The sequence below is a fragment of the Hippopotamus amphibius genome, chromosome X (genome assembly GCF_030028045.1).
Source record: "Hippopotamus amphibius kiboko isolate mHipAmp2 chromosome X, mHipAmp2.hap2, whole genome shotgun sequence".
Classification (NCBI taxonomy): domain Eukaryota; kingdom Metazoa; phylum Chordata; class Mammalia; order Artiodactyla; family Hippopotamidae; genus Hippopotamus; species Hippopotamus amphibius.
Genome location: NC_080203.1, coordinates 98,328,253 through 98,351,490, shown reverse-complemented (window position 1 = coordinate 98,351,490; position 23,238 = coordinate 98,328,253).

Genomic DNA, 23,238 nt, shown 5'->3' with positions numbered 1-23,238 from the left:
TCTCAGGGCTCACTTTGTTTGTTTCCATCTCTCGGTGATCACTATCCTTCATTGCCTATTGTCCACTGTCTTTAAAAGCTTTGCATCATTTATTTTTTCTAACTTCTGGGTTGTTTCAGGTGGCGGAGTAAATATAGCCCCAGCTTGATTAAAAGCAGAAGTTCCTCTTTCTCTGGTATAGAATTTTGGTTTTAAATGAAGAGTTGGATTTTCTGCATGTCCTGTATCAAGAAGAAAATCTAAACAGAGCTACCTGATTTAACATGCTGCTAATCACCTCTTCTATAATATTAAAAAGAATTTCTTTAAGAGCACTTTCCAAGATTTGGTCATCTTCTGCAGATTCAGATTAATAGAATAAAATTACTTATTCAGATGGACCATTTGCCTGAGTTGGATGAGATCATATGTCAGTATTTAGCTGAGATTTAGTGTCTGCTTGCAAGGAAGGATAAATCTTCCTGAGCAGAGATACTGGCATTTGTCTGCTCTATTCAGCTCTTCAGAAGGTAAAAATCCCCTGTCATGGTATAATTTACATTGCATACCTTCATTAAAAAAGGATAAAGAGTTTCTTTCCTAGCCCAATTTTCTCAGAAACATCATAATCACAGTTTTAGAGCCTCTCTTCCTTTCATGGAAACCCAAGAACTAGAGAAAAAGTTTTGCTCAAAACCAACATCTCGATCCATTGTTATCAATTCAATGTTTGTATGCCCCTCAAATTCATATGTTGAAACCCTAACCCTTCCCCCAGCATGATGGTATTTAGGGGTAGGGAATTTGGTAGGCAATTTGGTTCAGATTAGGTCATGAGAGTGGGATCTTCATGATGAGATTAGTACCCTAATAAACACAGAAAGAGGCAGAGAGATTTCTCTCTCCATGCGCACACACTGAGGAAAGGCCAAGTGAGGATACAGCAAGAAGCCTGCAACACAGGAAATGGGCCTTTGCCAGACACTGAATCTGCCAGCACCTTGATCTTAGATTTCCCAGACTCCAGAACTGTGAGAAATAAATGTTTGTTGTTTAAGCCACCCTGTCTATGGTATTTTGTTTTAGCAGCCCAAGCAGGCTAAGACAGACATATAATATAAATGCAAGGAATTCTAATTTCAGAGGTGTCCAGAATTCTGATGGGCTAATTAAATACTCAGCCTGTAGTTTTGGGTCAGCAATATTAACGTAGCAATATTGGGCTAACTTACAGAGATGTTGTATGGAGTAGTCTATAAAACACTTGCATAAAGCAAGCATAAACAAGAATGTTTTAAATTGGGTTACTGATATTTTCTAAAAGGTTTTACATAAAATCTCAACTCAAGACCCAGGAACTCTTACATAATTATTAGTAATATTGCATTTCTCTTTATTCCTTCACAAGAATGACAAGAATGTTCTATTTATAGAGAAGACCCTATTGCCATGTTGACTAAATGTCAGGTAACTTATTATATTCACTTTAGTTTCCAAGTTCAATCAGAATATCACAATTCTTTACCCTCAGGAATTTTGCCCAAGTGATTGAGGTGAAAGTCCTTATAAGATAGGAGCAAAAATACTTTAGTTCTACCCTATCAAAATGAAAAAAAGAAGAGTATCTACAAGGGAACATTCTACTTCCTTGGTTAGGAGGGATTCATAGGCTTAGAGCTGGAAATAATAGCTCCTGGATTTTAAAACATCTGTCTTTTTCACAGTCTCTTTTATTTTGCATTTGAGGTTTGAAATGTCCACTGGCCACACCAAGTGGAAATTTGAGGTAATTGTCAAAATGATTTAGGGAGAAATGCATGCAACCAAAACATCACAGACACACAACCAAACCCAAACATTTCATTAAAAATGGTGAACTATGGATTTGCTTTTGCCTGAATTATTTAGATAATTTCTTCATTTTTTCCTTTTGATTTTCTAGTAAAGACATGGCAAGAGAATATTCATTTCACTAATCCAGAACAGAAATATAATTAGTGTGAAAACAATTATCTCCAATAAGAAAATAAAATAATTCATTTAGGACAAAGTCTTTCTTTTCAACTATTTTTTACATCATCTTAAAATGATTCTTGGTTAATTCATAATTTAAATTCTAAAATAGTTAAAGGTAACGTGGCTTCATCTATTTTCATGCTGGCACAGTTGTTTTGCCTATCATTATAGTTAGAAATAACTGTCAATAATGATAATCGAGACCTGTGTCTTAGGTGTGGTCTTGGATGTATCCAAATATGTGCAATAGAGGAGATGGTTCAAGATGGCAGAGTAGAAGGACGTGTGCTCACTCCCTCTTGCAAGAGCACCAGAATTACAACCAACTGCTGAGCAATCATCAACAGAAAGACACTGGAACTCACCAAAAAAGACACCCCACACCCAGAGACAAAGGAGAAGCCACAATGAGATGGTAGGAGGGGCGCAATCACAATAACATCAGATCCCATAACCTCTAGATGGGTGACTCACAAACTGGAGAACAGTTATAGCACAGAAGTCCACCCACTGGAGTGAGGATTCTGAGCCCCACATCAGGCTTCCCAATCTGGGGGTCTGGCAATGGGAGGAGGAATCCCCAGAGAATCAGACTTTGAAAGCCAGCAGGATTTGATTGCAGGACCTCCACAGGACAGGGCAAAACAGAGACTCCACACTTGGAGGGCACAGAAAAAGTGGGCACACCAGGACCTGGGGAAAGAGCAGTGACCCCATAGGAGTCTGAACCAAACCTACCTGCTGGTGTTGGAGGGTTGCCTGTAGAGGTGGGGGGCAGCTGTGGCTCACTGTGGGGACAGGGTCACTGGTGGCAGGGGTCCTGGGAAGTGCTCATTGGCATGAGCCCTCCCGGAGTCCACCATTAGCCCACCAAAGAGCCTGTAAGCTCAAGTGCTGGGGCACCTCAGGTCAAACAACTAACAGGGTGGAAACTCAGCCCCACCCATTGGAAGACAGGTGGATTAAAGTTTTACTGAGCTCTGCCCACCAAAGCAGATTAAAGTTTTACTGAGCCCTGCCCACCCAGCCCTACCCACCACCAGTCCCTCCCATCAGGAAGCATGCACAAGCCTCTTAGACAGCTTCCTCCACAAGAGGGCAGACAGTAGTATCAAGCAGTATCAGCAGTATTTTGTTCTGTGGAACTGAAAACCACAGCCGCAGAAAGAGAAAATGAAAAAGCAGAAGACTTTGTACCAGATGAAGGAACAAGATAAAATCCCAGAGAAACAACTAAATAAAGTGGAGAGAGGCAACTTTCCAGAAAAAGAATTCATAATAATGATAGTGAAGATACTCCAGGACTTTGAAAAAAGACTGGATGCAAAGATTGAAAAGATGCAAGAAAAGTTTAACAAAGACCTAGAAGAATTAAAGAACAAACAAGCAGAGATAAGCAATACAATAACTGAAATGAATAATACACTAGAAGGAACCAAGAGCAGATTAACTGAGGCAGAAGGGCGAATAAGTGACCTGGAAGACAGAATGGGGAAAATCACTGATGAGGAAAAGAATAAAGAAAAAAGAATGAAAAGAAATGAAGACAGCCTAAGAGACCTCTGGAACAACATTAAACGCACCAACATTCGCATTATAGGGGTCCCAGAAGGAGAAGAGAGAGAGAAAGGGCCTGAGAAAATATTGGAAGAGATTATAGTCAAAAATTTCCCGAACATGGGAAATGAAATAGCCACCCAAGTCCAGGAAGCACTGACAGTCCCAGGAAAGATAAACCCAAGGAGAAACATGCCAAGACACATAGTAGTCAAACTGACAAAAATGAAAGACAGAGAAAAGTTATTAAAAGCAACAAGGGAAAACTGACAAATAACATACAAGGGAACTCCCATAAGGGTAACAGCTGATTTCTCAGCAGAAACTCTGCAAGCCAGAAGGGAGTGGCATGATATATTTCAAGTGATGAAAGGGAAGACCCTACAACCAAGAATACTCTAGCCAGCAAGGATCTCATTCAGATTCAATGGAGAAATCAAAAGCTTTACAGACAAGCAACAGCTAAGAGAATTCAGCGCCACCAAACCAGTCCTACAACAAATGCTAAAGGAACTTCTCTAAGTGGGAAACACAAGAGAAGAAAAGGACCTACAAAAACAACAACAAAACAATTAAGAAAATGGTAATAGGAACTTACATATTGATAATTACCTTGAATGTAAATGGACTAAATGCACCAACCAAACAACACAGACTGGCTGAATGGATACAAAAACAAGACCCATATATATGCTGACTACAAGAGATCCACTTCAGACCTAGGGACACATACAGGCTGAAAGTGAGGGGATGGAAAAAGACATTCCATGCAAATGAAAATCAAAAGAAAGCTGGAGTAGCAATACTCATATCAGATAAAATAGACTTTAAAATAAAAAATGTTACAAGAGACAAGAAAGGACACTACATAATGATCAAGGGATCAATCCAAGAAGAGGCGATAACAATTATAAATATATATGCACCCAATATATGGGCACCTCAGTACATAAGGTAAATGCTAACAACTATAATAAGGAAATCTACAGTAACACAATAATAGTGGGGAAATTTAACACCCCACTTACACCAATGGACAGATGATCCAGTCAGAAAATTAATAAGGAAACACAAGCTTTGAATGACACAATAAAGCAGCTAGATTTAATAGATATCTATAGGACATTATATCCAAAAACAGCAGGTTACACGTTCTTCTCAAGTGCACATGGAACATTCTCCAGCATAGATTACATTTTGGGTCACAAAACAAGCCTTGGTAAATTTAAGAAAATTGAAATTGTATCAAGCATCTTTTCCAACCACACACTATGAGATTAGAAATCAATTACAGAAAAAAAAAAACCTGTAAAAAACACAAACACATAGAGGTTAAACAATATGCTACTAAATAACCAAGAGATCACTGAAAAAATCAAAGAGGAAATCAAAAAATACCTAGAGACAAATGACAATGAAAACACAACAATCCAAAACCTATAGGATGCAGCAAAAGCAGTTCTAAGAGGGAAGTTTATAGCAATACAATCCTACCTCAAGAAACAAGAAAAATCCCAAATAAACAATCTAACCTTACACCTAAAGAAACTAGAGAAAGAAGAGCAAGCAAAACCCAAAGTTAGTATAAGGAGAGAAACCACAAAGATCAGAGCAGAAATAAATGAAATAGAAACAAAGAAAACAATAGCAAAAATCAATAAAAGTAAAAGCTGGTTCTTTGAGAAGATAAACAAAATTGATAAACCATAAGCAAGACTCATCAAGAAAAAGAGGGAGAGGACTCAAATCAATAAAATTAGAAGTGAAATAGGAGAAGTTACAATGGACACTGCAGAAATAAAAAGCACCATAAGAGACTACTACAAGCAACTATATGCCAATAAAATGGACAACCTGGATGAAATGGACAGATTCTTAGAAAGGTATAACCTTCCAAGACTGAATCAGGAAGAAATAGACAACATGAATAGACCAATCACAAGTAATGAAATTGAAACTCTGATTAAAACTCTTCCAATACACAAAAGTCCAGGACCAGATGGCTTCACAGGTGAATTTTATCAAACATTTAGAGACGAGCTAACACCCATCCTTCTCAAGCTCTTCCAAAAAATTGCAGAGGAAGGAACACTCCCAAACTCATTCTATGAGGCCACCATCACCCTGATACTAAAACCAGACAAAGATATCACAAAAAAAGAAAATTACAGACCATTATCACTGATGAATTTAGATGCAAAATTCCTCAACAAAATACTAGCCAACAGAATCCATCAACACATTAAAAGGATCATACACCATGATTAAGCGGTGTTTATTCCTGGAATGCAAGGATTCTTCAATATATGCAAATCAATCAATGTGACACACCATATTAACAAACTGAAGGTTAAAAACCACATGATCATCTCAATAGATGCAGAAAAAACTTTTGACAAAATTTAACACCCATTTATGATAAAAACTCTCCAGAAAGTGGGCATAGAGGGAACGTACCTCAACATAATAAAGGCCATATGTGATAAACCCACAGCAAACATCATTCTCAATGGTGGAAAACAGCAAGCATTCCCTCTAAGATCAGGAACAAGACAAAGATGTCCACTCTCTCCACTACTATTCAGCATAGTTTTGGAAGTCCTTGCCACCGCAATAAGAGAAGAAAAAGAAATAAAAGGAATCCTAATTGGAAAAGTAGAAGTAAAACTGCCACTGTTCGCAGATGACATGATATTATACATAGAAAATCCTAAGGATGCCACCAGAAAACTACTTGAGCTAATCAATGAATCTGGTAAAGTTGCAGGATACAAAATTAACACACAGAAATCTCTTGCATTTCTATACACTAACAATGAAAGATTGGAAAGAGAAATTAAGGAAACAATCCCATTCACCATTGCAACAAAAAGAATAAAATACCTAGGAATAAACCTAACTAAGGAGGTAAAAGACCTGTACTCAGAAAACTATAAGACACTAATGAAAGAAATCAAAGATGATACAAACAGATGGAGAGATATACCACGTTCTTGGATTGGAAGAATCAACATTGTGAAAATGACTATACTACCCAAAGCAATCCACAGATTCAATGCAATCCCTAGGAAGTCACCAATGGCATTTTTTACAGAACTAGAACAAAAAATCCTAAAATTTGTATGGAGACATAAAAGACCCTGAATATCCAAAGCAATTTTGAGGGGAAAAAAATGGAGCTGGAGGAATCAGACCCCCAGCCCTCAAAGTATATGACAAAGCCACAGTAATCAAGACAATGTGGTAGTGGCACAAACACAGAAATATAGATCAATGGAACAGGATTGAAAGCCCAGAGATAAACTACGGTCAACTAATCTATGACAAAGAAGGCAAGGATATACAACGGAGAAAAGACAGCTTCTTCAGTAAGTAGTGCTGGGAAAACTGGACAGCTACATGGAAAAGAATGAAATTAGCACACTCCCTAACACCATACACAAAAATAACTCAAAATGGATTAAAGACCTAAACGTAAGGCCAGACACCATAAAACTCCTAGAGGAAAACATAGGAAGAATACTTTTTGGCATAAATCACAGGAAGATCTTTTTTTGACCCACCTCCTAGAGTAATGGAAATAAAAACATAAATAAGTGGGACCTAATGAAACTTCAAAGCTTCTGCTCAGCAAAGGAAACTATAAGCAAGATGAAAAGACAGCCCTCAGAATGGGAGAAGATATTTGCAAATGAATCAACAGACAAAGGACTAACCTCCAAAATATATAAACAGTTCATCCAGCTCAATATCAAAAAAACAAACAACCCAATCAAAAAAATGGGCAGAAGACCTTTTTTAGACATTTTTCCAAAGAAGCCATATGGATGGTCAAGAGGCACATGAAAAGCTGCTCAACATTACTAATTATTAGAGAAATGCAAACGAAAACTACCATGAGGTAGCACCTCATATCGGTTAGAATGGGCATCATCAGAAAATCTACACACAGTAAATTCTGGAAAGGGTGTGGAGAAAAGGGAATCCTCTTGCACTGTTGGTGGGAATGTAAATTGATACAGCCACTATGGAGAACAGTGTGGAGGTTCCTTGAAAAACTAAAAATAGAGTTACCATAGGACCCAGCAATCCCACTACTGGGCATATACCCAGAGAACACCATAATTCAAAAAGACACATGCACCCCAATGTTCATTGCAGCACTATTTACAATAGCCAGGTCATGGAAATAACCAAAATGTCCATCAACAGATGAATGGATAAAAAAGATGTGGTACATATATACAATGGAATATTACTCAGCTGTAAAAAGCAATGAAACTGGGACATTTGTAGAGACATGGATGGACCTAGAGACTGTCATACAGAGTGAAGTGAGTCAGAAAGAGAAAAACAAATATCGTATATTAACACATATATGCGGAATATAGAAAAATGGTACAAATCAACCAGTTTGCAAGGCAGAAACAGAGACACAGATGTAGAGAACAAACATATGGACACCAAGTGGGAAAAGCAGGGGGGGTTGGGGGGAATGAATTGGGAGATTGGGATTGCCATATATACATTACTAATAAGAAAAAAATATCAAATTTTGCACTTTAAATATGTGCAGTTTGCTGTATGTCAATTGTATCTCAATAAAATTTCTTAAAAAAACAAATATGTGCGATAACTGGTGGCTGTCAGAAATTAAATTTGCTTACATAGTCTTAAAATCATTGATTAGAGAACTATAAAGCTTAGAAATGTGAGTGTTCTTTGATTCATGAAAATGGAAACAATAAAATAAATGCAAAGAGTAGAAGAAACTAAATGATAAACTTAAGAATAGAAATTAATGAAATGGAAACTAAACAGATAGGATTGCTAAAGAAGGAGATTTTTTTTGGGAAGTGATTGGTGAAATAGATATACTTCTGGCTAGACTTATACAGGAAAAAGTGAAAAAAACAGTATTTATTACAAAATGGGGTCACTATGAAAGATATACATACAAATGTAGACAGTAAAAGTGCAAATTTCCTGAGATTTGGATGGACCTAGAGACCTTCATACAGAGTGAAGTAAGTCAGAAAGAGATAAGACAAATATTATATATTAACACATATATGTGGAAAGTAAAAAAATGGCATAGATGAACTTATTTGCAAAATAGAAATGGAGACACAGTTGTAGAGAACAAATGTATGGATACCAAGTAGGGAAAGGAGGGTGGGATGAATTTGGAGATTGGAATTGACATATATATGCTAATATGTATAAAATAGATAACTAATGAGAACCTACTGTATAGCACAGGGAACTCTATTCAGTGCTCTGTGGTGACCTAAATGGGAAGGAAATCCAAAAAAGAGGGGATACATGTATACATATAGCTGATTCACTCTGCTACACAGCAGAAACTAACACAACATTGTGAAGCAACTATATTCCAATAAAAAAGTACAAATTTCCTAAATACAAAAAAGTAATGCAAAGCAGAAAAAAATCAACAGAAAAGAGCAAAAGTAAATATAGCAAAATAAAAATAAAAGTTATAGCATAAATTAATAATGCTGAAAGATATTGGTAATTTCAATAAATGTGAATAGAGTAAATTTACCTGTTAAAAAAAGATTTTCAAAATGACACATAAAACAAACCTAGCAATATAAAGGGATGAACAAAAATTTACCACACAAATGAAAAAATAAGAAAACAGAAAGTTACAATCTTTTTACCAAATTAGAATTCAGGCCCCAAAGCAATGAATGAAACAGAGAAAGATTCTTTGTAAAGGTAAAAGTCACAATGCAAACTAAAGATGCAATAGTTATGGATATCAATGTACCAAATAATATAATCACCTATATGGAGCAAGAACTATAAGAAGTACAAGGAGAAATAAATAGAAATGAGAGATCTATAGAGACTAACACACCACCTCAGTACAAAACATGTAAAGTGGGCCATAAATAAATAAATAAATAAATGTACTTTAAATAGATACATATATCTACTATATATATAATATATCTAAATATATATATATATCTTTTACATATATATATCTAAAAGATCTAAACAGAAAAAGCAATAAGATATACTGAGCATTCTACCCCCATAATAGAAAATATAATTTCTTCTCAGGCACACTCGATCTTTTTCAAGAATTGATGATATATTAGGACACTGTTCCAAAAGATCTGTTAGTTTCATAAAGTACAAGTATTAAAGAAACAATACTGTATGATCACAATACAATAAAACTAGAAATTAAAATACAAGCCACAAACAAAACAAAACAAAATGAAACAAAACAAAACAAAATGAAAGAAAACAAAACAAGTCTTTCACCCGGAAATTTAAAACCTTCTTATCAAATCTCAATGAAAAGTAAACACACAAAATGTTACAGAAACTTTTGAAAATAATGGTAATGAAAACACTACATAACAGAATCTATTAGGCACATTTAAAGCGATGATCAGAGAAAACTTTATAACACTAACCATCTACATCAATAGAAATAAAATAATGAAAATGAATTAAAAGGTAAGAAAAGCAAAGTAAACCAAAAGAAAGCAAAGTAAGGAAATATTAAAGATTAAATTAGAAATTAGTCAGGTAGAGAACAGGAAAATAGTAGGTTAAATTAATAAATCAAAATCCTACATCTTTGAGAAAATCCAAAATTTAGATAAATCACTAGCTAATTTAATCAAAACGGGGAAAAAGCAAACATAAGAAATAACAAGAGGGAGATAACTACTGATACAGAGGAAACATAAGAATCTACTTTCTATACATCTTTGCAAATAAATTGGAAAAACGTAGATTAAATAATTTTTATAAAAATTTTTACAAAAATTGAGCCAGTAGAGATGGAAAGCTTTAAACAGACCAATTTCTATAATTGAAATAGAAAAAGTTATCAAAAAATTATTCCTCATAAAAGAACTTAGCTCAAATGCTTCCACAGAGCAATTTTACTAAACTTTTAGAGACCAGATAGTCCTAATGAGACATGCATTTAAAATGAAGGAAATTTTCCAAATTATTTTTATGAAGCAAGTTTCACACTGTTCCCATAAAAAATTATTGGACTGATATCACTTATGAATATTGACACAAAAATTCTAAATAAAACATTAGCAGAGTCCAAAGCCAAGCTATATTAAAAATATATATATACTATTGCCAACTGGTGTGTATGCCAGCAACGCATTGTACTTTTATATGATTTATTCTGCATTCTGCAACGTGTTTAAGGGCTATATTGGTAAGAGAATTAAAGAGCTCAGCTTGCTCTCAGGTGATTTGCCTGTAGTTACTCTTTTCTTAAATTTTAGTTACTGGTGCTACTCAAATGTCCGAAATTTCTTCCAAATTTCAGTATGGCCCACAATTGAAATTAAATTATTTCCTGACTGAGGTGCAAGTCTCAAAAACTTGGCAACAGTGATATTTCTCAAAAGACATCACTTTTAATAATTATCAGAAAATTGACACCATTAATTCTAAAGCAGTTTTCTACAGATATCCATGCCAAAGAAAGATTGGGAATAACTGAGTTGCTGTGTAATTATGAGTTTTATCTTTTATCACAAATATTGGACTAAAATGGAAAATCTTAGAAAGAAAAATATACCTTTATTCATAAAGTCCTTGGACTTTAAGGAAATCATCTAAGTCTTGGGATCTAAAAGAATCAAATTAAACTGACAATATTCTAAATAAAGAGCAACATAATTAGATAACTTACCAACTGGTGATAACTTTGAGGGTTTATTGTCCTTCTTTTAGGGAGGTCTAATAAAAATGTGTCTATTGGTTTTCAAGAGCTGTATTATATTGCTCTTGGCAAATCAGAGCAAATGTGCCCCGATTCCACAATTTGGGGCCCCTCCTGTTGCTGTTTGTTGAGCAATAACTTAGGAAAGGGGGTTAGTGGTGGCAGAGTAGGTGATGTTTCCTGGTGGCATATAATAAGACGTAAGATGTGTACTACCACCAAGCTTACTACAAATCAAAGCATGCTTCATAGGACTGTCTTTTTCCATTTCTGCAGAAACCCATTAGGATGGGTTTGTTGGAGACCTAATTTCTTTTCAAGGTTGTTCTTGATGTTAATATAAATTTGCTTTTATCTGTATAGTGCTACTGAGGACAAAGGGAAATGGAATGACCTCTGTAATTAGCCCAAAGGCCACCACCCCTGAAGAATGATTCTGAAAACTCCACTCACATAAAGTTCCCTCTAAAGGTTAACTTTTGCTTCAAGTTTCTATGGCAGACTTGGAAATAAAGATAATATGTGAACTCATCTGTATTATTCTTATTAGTGGTCCATCCAGGTTGAGTGTGAAAATAAGGCAAACTGATAAAAGGTGAAGTCACACAATATTCATTTGTCTCTGTGAATAAATCATTAGTTTATAATACTTTAAAGCAAAAACAACCAATATTTTTGAGCAACCACAAACTAACAGGTATGATGCCAGACAGGGATGGTGGGCAGGCTTTATTTCTTGCGTGGAAAAACGTTCAGTTATGTTAAATGCTTCCTGTAGTAGACACTGATGCTCCTCTCAGATTCCCTTGATACCTTTTATTATTCTGGGCGACCCTTCTTCTGCTTTGAGATCCTTTTGCTTCCAATATTGGACACCTGAGATACCTTGGAGGATTGCCCTTGGGTTACTGAAATCACTTTGGTGCAAATTGTTTTATTGCCTGGAGCTTACTTCCCTACCCACCTCCCCAGGAAGGTCTTTGGCCAATAACTAGCTTTGAAAAAGTAAAAAAGCCCAGACCTCTTGTTCCTGTCTGGACAACTTCTAAAGAATAGCATATTCCTCAGAGTTTCCCTTGGTGATCAGCTTCTCTTGATGGGACTTTGTCTGAAATCTGAAATTGTATCCTTACTTGTCCTCTTCACATTCCCTGTTCTGCTTCCTTCAGTTCTTAACTGTTTTTTTTTTTTTTCTGGCAACATGTCCTTAATTAATCCCTTGCGCATGAATCCTCATCTCATAATCTGCTTCTGAGGGACTCAACCTAAAATACCACCTCCATTCCAAATTTAAGAACTTAAAAATGTGAAAAACCCCACTGATTTCCTAGGAAAAGACAGGTAAAAATGCTTTAAAAACATTCAGAAAGCAAGCAAGGACAATTTCCTAGAATAGCAAATTGTGGGAGATGGAATGAGTCATTGGGTCGTGATGTCCAGCAAAAAGGATTTATCTCAATATGATATCATTCTTTCTGCACATAAATATATGTGGGTTTGGGACAATGGAAAAACATACCAGGTTTGTCAAGGGCAGAAGCACGAGTGAGAAGAAGGTAAATGTGTAGAGAAAGAGCTTTTTAATAGCTCTTTTAAAGAATCCAACAAGAGAAAAATATGAGAAAGAAGCTGAGAATAATGAAATCGTTTTCATTCCCTCTAGACTTCCTATTATCTTTGTTCTCACTCTATTTTAGGAGAGGCATCTTTTTTTATAGTGTTTATATGCTATAAATCTGGAGAGTAAAAAAGGGAAGTAAGTTGGCAACTTTATAAAAACTTTTTTTATAAAACACTTAAAATACTGAAATGAAGCCAAAAGAAGTAGATCCAATGATATATTTTAATTAATCTACTGAATGGGACATCAGTTCTAACCCCTGGAGATACAGGAAAAAAACAGTAAAACCTAAGAGCACAAAAGAGAAATAGCCACTTAAGCACAGAAGCCAAATGTGGACAATCACTATTCACAAACATAAAATGGCAGTGGGATGGATAGAGCATAGTGTCCTGCATGAATGAAAGCTTTACTAGGTCAAGAAATGGGTCTGCTTTGCTCACCACTGGAACATTGTAAGCTATCTATATATGCTTGTTAAATGGATTATTGTATTAGTTAATTACTTTATTATTTTATAATTTATTAAGAAGTTAATGGATTATTTTATTTACAATTTACATTATATTATATGCATATTAATATTATTTATATTCATAGTGTATACTATAATTTATACTATATTTTATTTGTAATAATTATTTATAATAATCTACTAATGAATCATTTTATTTATTAATCACATTATTATTTAATAATTCATTACAATAATGTATTAATTATTTTAATTAATTGATTTTAATTTATTATTTTAATTAATTGATTTTTAAAATTAATTACATTAAGACATAATTCTGGGTTATTTCTTTACAAAGAATATGTACCCTTGATTTGGCACATAATAGATACTCAAAAATATATGTGGTGGCATATATATACAATGGAATATTACTCAGCCATAAAAAGGAATGAAATGGAGCTATATGTAATGAGGTGGATAGGCCTAGAGTCTGTCATACAGAGTGAAGTAAGCCAGAAAGAGAAAAACAAATACTGTATGCTAACTCATATATATGGAATCTAAAAAAAAAAAAATAGTACTGATGAACCCAGTGACAGGGCAAGAATAAGGATACAGATGCAGAGAATGGACTGGAGGACATGGGGTTGGGGGAATGGGGGGCGAAGGGGAAGCTGGGACGAAGTGAGACAGTAGCATAGACATATTTACACTACCAACTGTAAAATAGATAGCTAGTGGGAAGTTGCTGCATAACAAAGGGAGATCAACTCGATGATGGGCGATGCCTTAGAGGGCCAGGACAGGGAGAGTGGGAGGGAGTCGCAGGAGGGAGGGGATATGGGGATATAGGTATAAATACAGCTGATTCACTTTGGTGTACCTCAAAAGCTGGTACAGGAGTGTAAAGCAATTATATTCCAATAAAGAGCTTAAAAAAAAAAAAACAGATCCAGAACATAATATATATATATATATATATATATATATGCGGAATAAATAAACTCTTAATATCAGAACTAGGACACATGGCCTGGTAAGTATGATTTCACTCATAGGAATAATGGAAAACGTTTTAAATCATGACTCTCCTGGAAAATTTGAGATGTGTGAATCTGATTGGCCCAATCTGGCAAAAAACGCAAACCTCATTTGCCCAAAACCTACGGAAAAGAACTACCCTGTGTTCAATCTTGGGCCTGAAAAGGGCCTAAGATTTTTCAGCTTCCCGCTTAGCCCAAATAGTTAATAGTAGCAGGAGTGATTATAGTAACCTAAGTTGAATAAATACTGGAAAATTTTTAAAGATTCTTAAAAGATGATAAGAGTTGATATAATTTCACAGGTATCTTTGAGATTAATTATAATGGGGCTTATAAGAATAAGGCAAAGAAATATAAGAATACAAGAGAGATTTTTTATATATGATATCTAATCTAGTCTATACACAATATCTAATATGAAGAAGAGGCATACTAGATATGAAATAACATCAAGAAAGAGCACTAAGAGTGAAGATACATTTTAAAATTTTTTAAAGGAATCCTACACTTGCAATCAATCTATGATATTTAAAGTGTATTTCTTTATCTCCTTATGAGTCCCCATATTCTGCTATCTACTCCCCAATTTCCCCTGGCAGGGTCCAGATCGAAGCTTTGGTTCATAGCTTTGATGCTTTTTAGTGGCAATGTATAGTCCCAATAACAATATGCATGCCATCCCAATTAGAAGAGAGTTTGACAGTCAATTTACTAACTACCAGAAGAGTAACATTTTCTTTACTTGCATAATGTGGCAAAAATATATTTAATGGAATTCCATCTCAATTCAATGGATATCTATACCAGCCCAGTAAGAAATATTGTAGACTATCATCCAGCTATCTATCCCCATTTTTAAAATAAATTGTATTGTAATTATATCAAGTAATTTACTCACACAGACCGCTTCATACCAACCCTAGGAGGTAGTTCCTATCTCCATAGTGTAGATGAGAAAACTGGCTTTCAAAGAGGATATGACTTTTTTGTTTTTCCGAGAGTTTATGATTTCTGCTCCTGCTTGGATATTTTGGCCTGTCAGATGACTTTTTTCAAAAAGGCTACAGTGTAAGAGCTTTATAAAAATCTCTATTATTAAATTTTTTCTTCTCCTTAAATAAGCAACATGGTCCCCCCTTGTTTAATGAAAACTGTTACTAGAACTAATTAATTCCTTCTTGAAGAGTTCAGTTAATATGCTTGACTTCTTTTAGAGAATTACAATTCTCAACGCTGGCTTTCTTCCAGCAAGAAGACAACACAAAGGAAAAACCATGAGCAGAAAGGGAAGAAGGAAAATGAAACAAATGCTATGTCCAGAGTACACCTGGATGTGAGAAACACTATTCAACCAAACTGCCTGTAGTCTCAGATTGAGTTTTTTTTCTCCATGGAAGCAGAAGTCATTGGTTCTCTCCAGTCTTGAGAGGCGATGTTTGCAAGGATCAAGGAAGGACAGGAGGTTAGACACATTTCAGCATTTAGGTATTTTATTTCTTCTCTAACTGGACAAAAACACCCTTGCTCCTAAGAAATACTTTATTATACATGCCAATTGGATGAACATCAGGTTACAGACTAAAAACAGCTGCTGTAGGTCAATCAGCAGAATATCACTGAAATCTTGAATGTACTTTCCAGATATAATTAATAGTAACATATGTATGCCACTCTTGGCAAAATTTGAAAATCAATCACACCTAATTGAATTTTTAAAATTTATTTAGGAAAAAAATTATTCGAGCTTGTGAGCTCAGATGGCTTCAGCTCAACTTAAATTACTTCCTCTAATTGTCAGATGTATTATCTTAGTGAGTAAGCAAGGGTGTGTGTTTTTGCTTTGTTACTGTTGCAAAAGAAACATTTCTTTAAAAGAAAAGAATCAAAATGAGAACCTTTCCTCCCCCTTAATTAAAAAAAAAATAAACATCTGAGAGTAACCATAAAACTACTATTTTATACTACTCAAGTAGTATAAAAAGATGATCCTTTAACAAGTATGTAAGTGGAGTCTTGACATAGCAGCCTGTAACTGAGTCCTTTTGGATTTCACAGTAGAGGAAAGAGAGGTTTAGCATGATTAGAGGAGATTTATACACAGTGTGATCATATCAGGAGCATCAGAGACAATTCTGGAACCACCAGATCAAGGAATTTCAAAGCACAGTGGTGCACAACCATTACAGATAAGGATGCTCCTACTACTGGACTCGATTATGTTTAAGGACCAAGACATGCCTAAATCCAAGCATCTGGTCCACCTAATGTCCTAATGTCCGCCTCTCACGTTGCTTAAATAATAAATAAGATTTGAGAGAAAAACAGATGAAATAACCATCAAAACCACCATAAAGCCATTGGAAAATAGTTCCCCCCTTTGATATTTAGCTTGGTTTTTTTGTTTGTTTGTCTGTATGTTTTTTCTTTTTTTTCTTGCTACTCCCCATACACATAATTCCGTCTGGTAATTCACTCTTGAAAATGCAGTTAATAACCCAAAGCCAGTTAATAACCGAAAGCAGTGACAGAACACCAACCAATGACCAGAAGAGCAATTCAGTCTGGAGAAAATGGGAACCACTGTCATAATTTTTTTTTATGTTTGATGTGACTCTTAGATCCCTTAAAAGCTACCAGTATATTAGTTTCTGTCTAAGAACATAAAAGTCCAGCATATATTATTCACCAAATGAGCCAGTGATTTTTCGTATAATTTTTATGTTCTCTCTTTTAACTGAAAGGCATTCGGGAGAAAACTAAAGTTGATGATTTCTGTGTGTTCATTAAAAGGAAAACTAACTTTTTTCCCTAAGATTTACTATTTTTTATATATTCTTTTTTACCACATATTTTGAATTTGCAACAAAGGGGATATGGAAGATATGTGTTGAATGATAATGCCAACCCCAAAATGCTAACCTTTCATCTTCTAAATGATAAATTGCTCCATTTTGAAAGTCATTACCTCTGTCACTCCTTTTCTTCCTCTGACTCACACCCTTTTTTCCATGAAATAATCAAAGATCTCATTAGACAGGTCCTGAGTCCAAGTGCTTTTAGTCACACAACCTTTGTTAACTGTCATAAGAGATTAGATTGTTAACTGTCACAAGAGATTTCAGTAGCAAGGCAAACCTTCTCTTCTTCAACATCTCCATGTATCTTTTGGGCTCCTGCTTTCATCAGATGTACAGAGCCCGACATCAGTTCGTTGTTTTTTTTTTTTTTTTAAGACATTTTTGATGTGCACCATTTTTAAAGTCTTTATTGAAATTTGTTACAACATTGCTTCTGTTTTATGTTTTGGTTTTTTGACCCCAAGGCATGTGGGATGTTAGCTCCCTGACCAGGGATCGAACCCGCACCCCTTGGATTGGAAGACAGAGTCTTAACCACTGGACAACCAGGGAAGTCCTCCCAACATCAGTTTTTATACACCTCATTCTGTATTCCAGCTTCATCTGCATTTGGATGACAGCTGAGAGTGGCTAGAAGTATGACAAAGCACTGCCATATGGAAATATTTCTATTTATGTGGACACCTTCTTTGAGTGGAGCTCATTATTGTGCAGTCTGGAGGACAAGAACTGAACAAGACAGCCACACGACTGCTGTGAAAATTCTGTCATCTTTAACAGGCCAGTTTCTGCCTCACTCCCCACACCTACTCAGACATCTGGCAGAAGTCCACCCCTTACTAACTGAGTAGCTTGGGGCAAGTTCTTTTGCTGCGCTCAGCCTTCTTTTTCTCATTTGTAAAACAAGCATAGTAACGGAGCTTAGCTGATCAAATTTATCTTTAAGATATTTTTTGGGATTAATTCACAATGACAGAAAAGTTGTCAGAAAAGCACAAAAATCTCATGTACCCCCTTCACCCAAGTTTCTAACTGTTAATGATACTTCATTTGCTTCAATCTCTCTCTCTCTCTCTCATTATCACTAGTGTTTTCTAAACTCTTGCACAGCCACCTGCTAATACAATACCCCATCACCTCAAGACATTTCAATATATATTTCCTGGAAATGATGACATTCTCCTATATCACCAGTATAAACCTCTCCAAATCAAGAAATCAATAATGCTACAACACTAACAGCCAATTTACAGACTCCAATTCAAATTAGAGGCTGGGAGCAAATCTCTAATGACCTTATTCCTGCCCATCCCATAGCTCCCCACTCCACATTCCCTGGGGTTATGGAGTTAACTGGTAAACTACTTGTAGGCTGAACCCCACCCCCCACTCCAGGCAGCAGGGCTAATCCCAAATTTAAACAGATAGATTATGAAAAGTTTAAAGACAGTCACTTGAGACCTTGTCTTGAGTCCAGTTTTCAGCCTACTTCCATTGAAAGTTCTTATGTTTGTGACCAAACCCTACTTTTAGAATCTACAGCATAACTTATTTTCCTATGCTTAAGGCCTTGTCCTTGGGGTTGGAGTCAGAGAGAGTTTTCAATAATTATGTTTAGTAGTAAAACCTTTTAAATGAAATTACATGGAGCCACTATATGTATATAAGGATATCTGGATTGGAAATCTGATTTTTCCATTTCCTAGCCTTCCGGGATCATTTAACCTGCTTGGGTCTCAGTTTCTCCATCTGTAAAAGGAAACACCAGCTGAGACAGAGCATTGAAATAGCATGGTGAAGATATGTGAAAAATAATGCTTTGCTAGTGTCCGGATAACTGAACCATTTCAAAGAAACTAATTCTCACTAAGAAGTAGTACAAAATCTGATGTATGAACAAGAATACAAATTCACTGAGTATGATGCAATAGCCAAGGAGATTCCACCTAGCTTGCTCAACACTTTATATTCCTCATAAGAAACATACTTGGGAAGCCAAATTATAATAGCTGATTGCGTAGTTGGCATGGGGCCAGCCTTATCACGCTGGTCATTTTCATCTCCTTACCATAAGGTCTAATAGTACTTAGCTCCTCTATATGCTAATTTCCAAGTTGCCATACACTTGTCAGGGCTGTTCAAGGAAATCCCTTCTCCTGGCTTGACAAATTTTTTGTATCATGGTTCTCAATTTCAAGAATTTATTACATCATTTTCCTTGACAGATTTTCATACTTATTTTTTAACATGAATTAGATTATGGTGATACCTCCCTAGTAACCTTGATGATGCTTGGGAATTACTAAATCCCTTGAGGTATTTCAGTATCTCAGGGAAAACTTGTTGGGAATTAAAGAAGTCAAGACATTTTGAAGGACCATCAGGAAAACCTTTACTTGTTGTCATAGTCAAGGTCATGCAGCATTAAACTAGATAATCAATTTCTTAGAGCTGAACAAAACCATGTATACCCAATTGTGATAAACAGAGCCTAGGGTAATTCCCATGATCCCTGTCTCCTGGTATTCATGCCTTCATGTCATCCTATCCTCTTAAGTGTGACTAGGACCTGTGATGAGATGTGTGCGATTATGTTACATATATTGTAACTCCCATTTGCTGAGACACTCTCTCCTGTGCTGACTTTGAAGAAGCAGCTGACATGGCATAAGCTGGCCTAAGGAGAGAACCATATGGTAAGCAATTGAGGATGACTTCTGGCAACAGCATCAAGAAACCAAAGCCCCCAGTCCAACAGCCTGCAAGAAGCTGAATGCTGCTAATAGCCATCAGAGCTTGGAAATAGATTCTTCCCCAGTTGGACCTCGGATGAGACTGTGGCCCTAGATGATATCTTGATTGTAGCTTGTGAGACCTTGGAGCATAGAATCTAACTAAACCATTGCTGGACTCCTCAGCCACAGAAAGTGTGAGAAAAATCAATGTGCACTGTTTAAGCCACTGAATATATAGTAATATGTTTCACAGCCAGAGAAAACCAATACACCAATGGACCTTTTTCTTTTCAATGTTGTATGTTTCCCCATGTCATGACACTCCCACTAGACCTTATAGTAAATGTTTCTACAGAAAACTCTTCTACTCACGATCGACTAGCCCATATTTCAATTTATGTCGTGGTCCCAAGGAGTTCCAGAGAGTGCATACATGTATTTAAGACTCTAGGAGAGAATTCAGTGACATAGTTCTTTCCCATCCCAATCTGAGGCCTGTCATTAATTTGTAGATAATATCTGCTCTTGTCATTTTTCCTTCCTCCCTTGGCTGGCCATCTTCTCATATATCCAGAAATTTACATCTTTGCCTCAACCATAAGGCAAAATAAAACAAAAAAGAATTATATTTATAGCTGATTAATTCTGTCCCTTCTGAGTTGAATCTTGATTATTTCTCTTCCAGAGAGCAATCTTATTCAAGGCTCTGCTCTTAAAATAGATGAATAAGAGTTCAACCATGTGAAGAAGGGGAAGGAGAATGATCTAGGAACAAGTTCAGAGTGTAGAAAATCCCCATGGTGGGAGGCCATACAATGTGAATGAAGGCAGAAGTGGTATGTGATATAATTGGGTAGGTAAGATGGAGTCACACCATGCAAAATCTTCATAGAGTATGTCAAAAATTTAGCTCTTTAACCTAAGAACAATGAGAAGCTGCTGAAGGGTTTTAGGAGTGTAGGGAAGGTGGCATGATCAATGTGCCCTTTGAGAAAGATGAGTCTGACCAAAGTGAATGAGAGCACAGTGAATACATAGAGAACACTTATGAGGTGACAAAAGAAGCAATCTAGTGAGAGATTAGTGATCTCTTGGATTAGTGATAGCAATGAAAATGGAGATGAGATGGAGATGACTACAGAGAGGATCCGAAAGTTATTGCTCACCATTGCTTCTTACACATTTCATTTCTCTTATCTTGGAAAATTTTCTGATTTAATTTTAATTCGTGCAGAGAATTTCCTCAGTTTCTTTAGAAAGGATGCATAGTTAGGATACTTCCTGGGCCTTTGCATGTGTGAAAATGTGTCAGTATTGCCTTCGTAAGTAAATGAGATCATGGGCTGCCACATTTTTCTCTCCAAATTTTATAAATGAGATACCCTAACTTCTAGTTTTATATATACAGCAGAAGAGAAATAGTTTTCCTTTTGATTATCTTCCTTTTTGTTTTTACTTCTTTTTTTCCTGTATGAAACTTTCTGAGAAACTTTCCCCTAAAATTTCACCAGATATATCTCTAGGAGTGTATCTTTTGTCTCTTTAATCCTCTTTGGTACCCAATGAACACTTTGGATCTGAAAACGTGATTGCTTTTGAAGTTCAGATAAGTGTTTTTTTCTAAAATTTCTTTAATTATTGCTTCCTTTCCTTCACTGTTTATTTTCTTTCCTAGAAATCCTATTCTTAGCAAAAATCAAAAATCTCTTGGTTTGTTCTGTAACATATTTCCTTTTTTAACTCATGACATCTATTTCTTCATGTTTTGCTTCACTTTTTGCAATAGTTTCTATATTTGAACTTCAAATCACTTATTCAGTTTTCAACAGCGTCGATTCCATTTTTTCACTTCTTTGAAATCTTCAAATTCACACCTCATTTTCTTTCAATTTCTCAAATCTTTTTGATTTGTCATGATTTCTTTGTATTTCCTTTATTTTTCACAAGAAATCTCATCACAGATTTTTTTTCAAGTTTTCTTCTAATGTTGTAACTCCTCTCCTTTGAACTACTAAGTCCCCTTAAATGACCTGTGAATCACATGTCCATTCATTTCAGCAAGTGGAGAAATCTCTCTCAGAACCATTGCTGGTAAGGTTGTTGGGGCCTGTCAGGCTAAGGTAGCTTTGCAGAAGAATGAGGTTAGACATTTCTCATGTTTAATCACTGCTGAGATAACTGGGCTGATAGGTCCTACAGATTCTATTATCTCAGTCTTATCCACGTGTGAGCTTTGAGTGGCTGTCATTTTTTGACCTATTGGAAGGGGAACAGTTCATAGCAGCAGTCCCTCTGGGGGTAGCAACATCCATGGGATCACCAGAGTGGCTTGGGGATTTGGTGGTGAGCAGGAAGGAAGGGATCTCCACAGGTTTAGGAGATCCCTACACTCGGCCGTCTGCCCTCTCAGAGAGCCTTGGAATCAGAGCTGCTTACTCCAGGTTACAGCAGAGAAAATGGTTTCCCTCCATTTTCCTGGTGATTGAAATCAGGCTGCAGCAAAGGTGCCTTCTCCCCCTAGCCTGGTTTCTACAAGGGCATCTGGGAAGCCTGAAGATTCCAATGTATAAGATCCCCTCCAGGTTCCTACAATAAAATATGGTCATCTCTACACCATCTTCCCTGTTCCCACCCCAAAGACACACGCATACATGAGCTTTAACTTACTGGTGATTCACTCCAGCAGGAAGTTGAAGGAAACAGGAGTGAAAAACCTGTGCTCAGGTTGCCATCTTCCCAGAATCCCTCCTCTGGGTGGTGGGATTTTTTATATTCTTTTCCCCCTTTCATGTATACTAAAATCCCCTTGAAGGCAGGGATATTAGGTAGTTTTTTTTTTTTTTAAGGCAAATTGTATGATGAGGATGAGTTACTCTGACTCCAATAGATTTCCTTAAAAGCACTGATGGCATTCTAAACATGATTCATAATTGGTAAATGGGTGAGCCAAGCAAAAACACATACCCTGGAAATAACAACTAAGAAATATGGTCGCATTAGCACCAGAAATTGATTTTTTCTCAAGCAGTTCGCCAATTTTGCATTGATTAGTCATTGTCCTTGAAAATCAAGATACTATTGATCTGCATCAAGTACTTAAAGGGTTCTCCAGAAATATTTGTGGATTTTGATGAATTACAAATAAGACCGTGGTAGACAAGTCTATGCAATTTTCATTGTTTGGATTTCTTAAATAACTCTGTCATCTTTCTTTCCTTATCAACTGATATC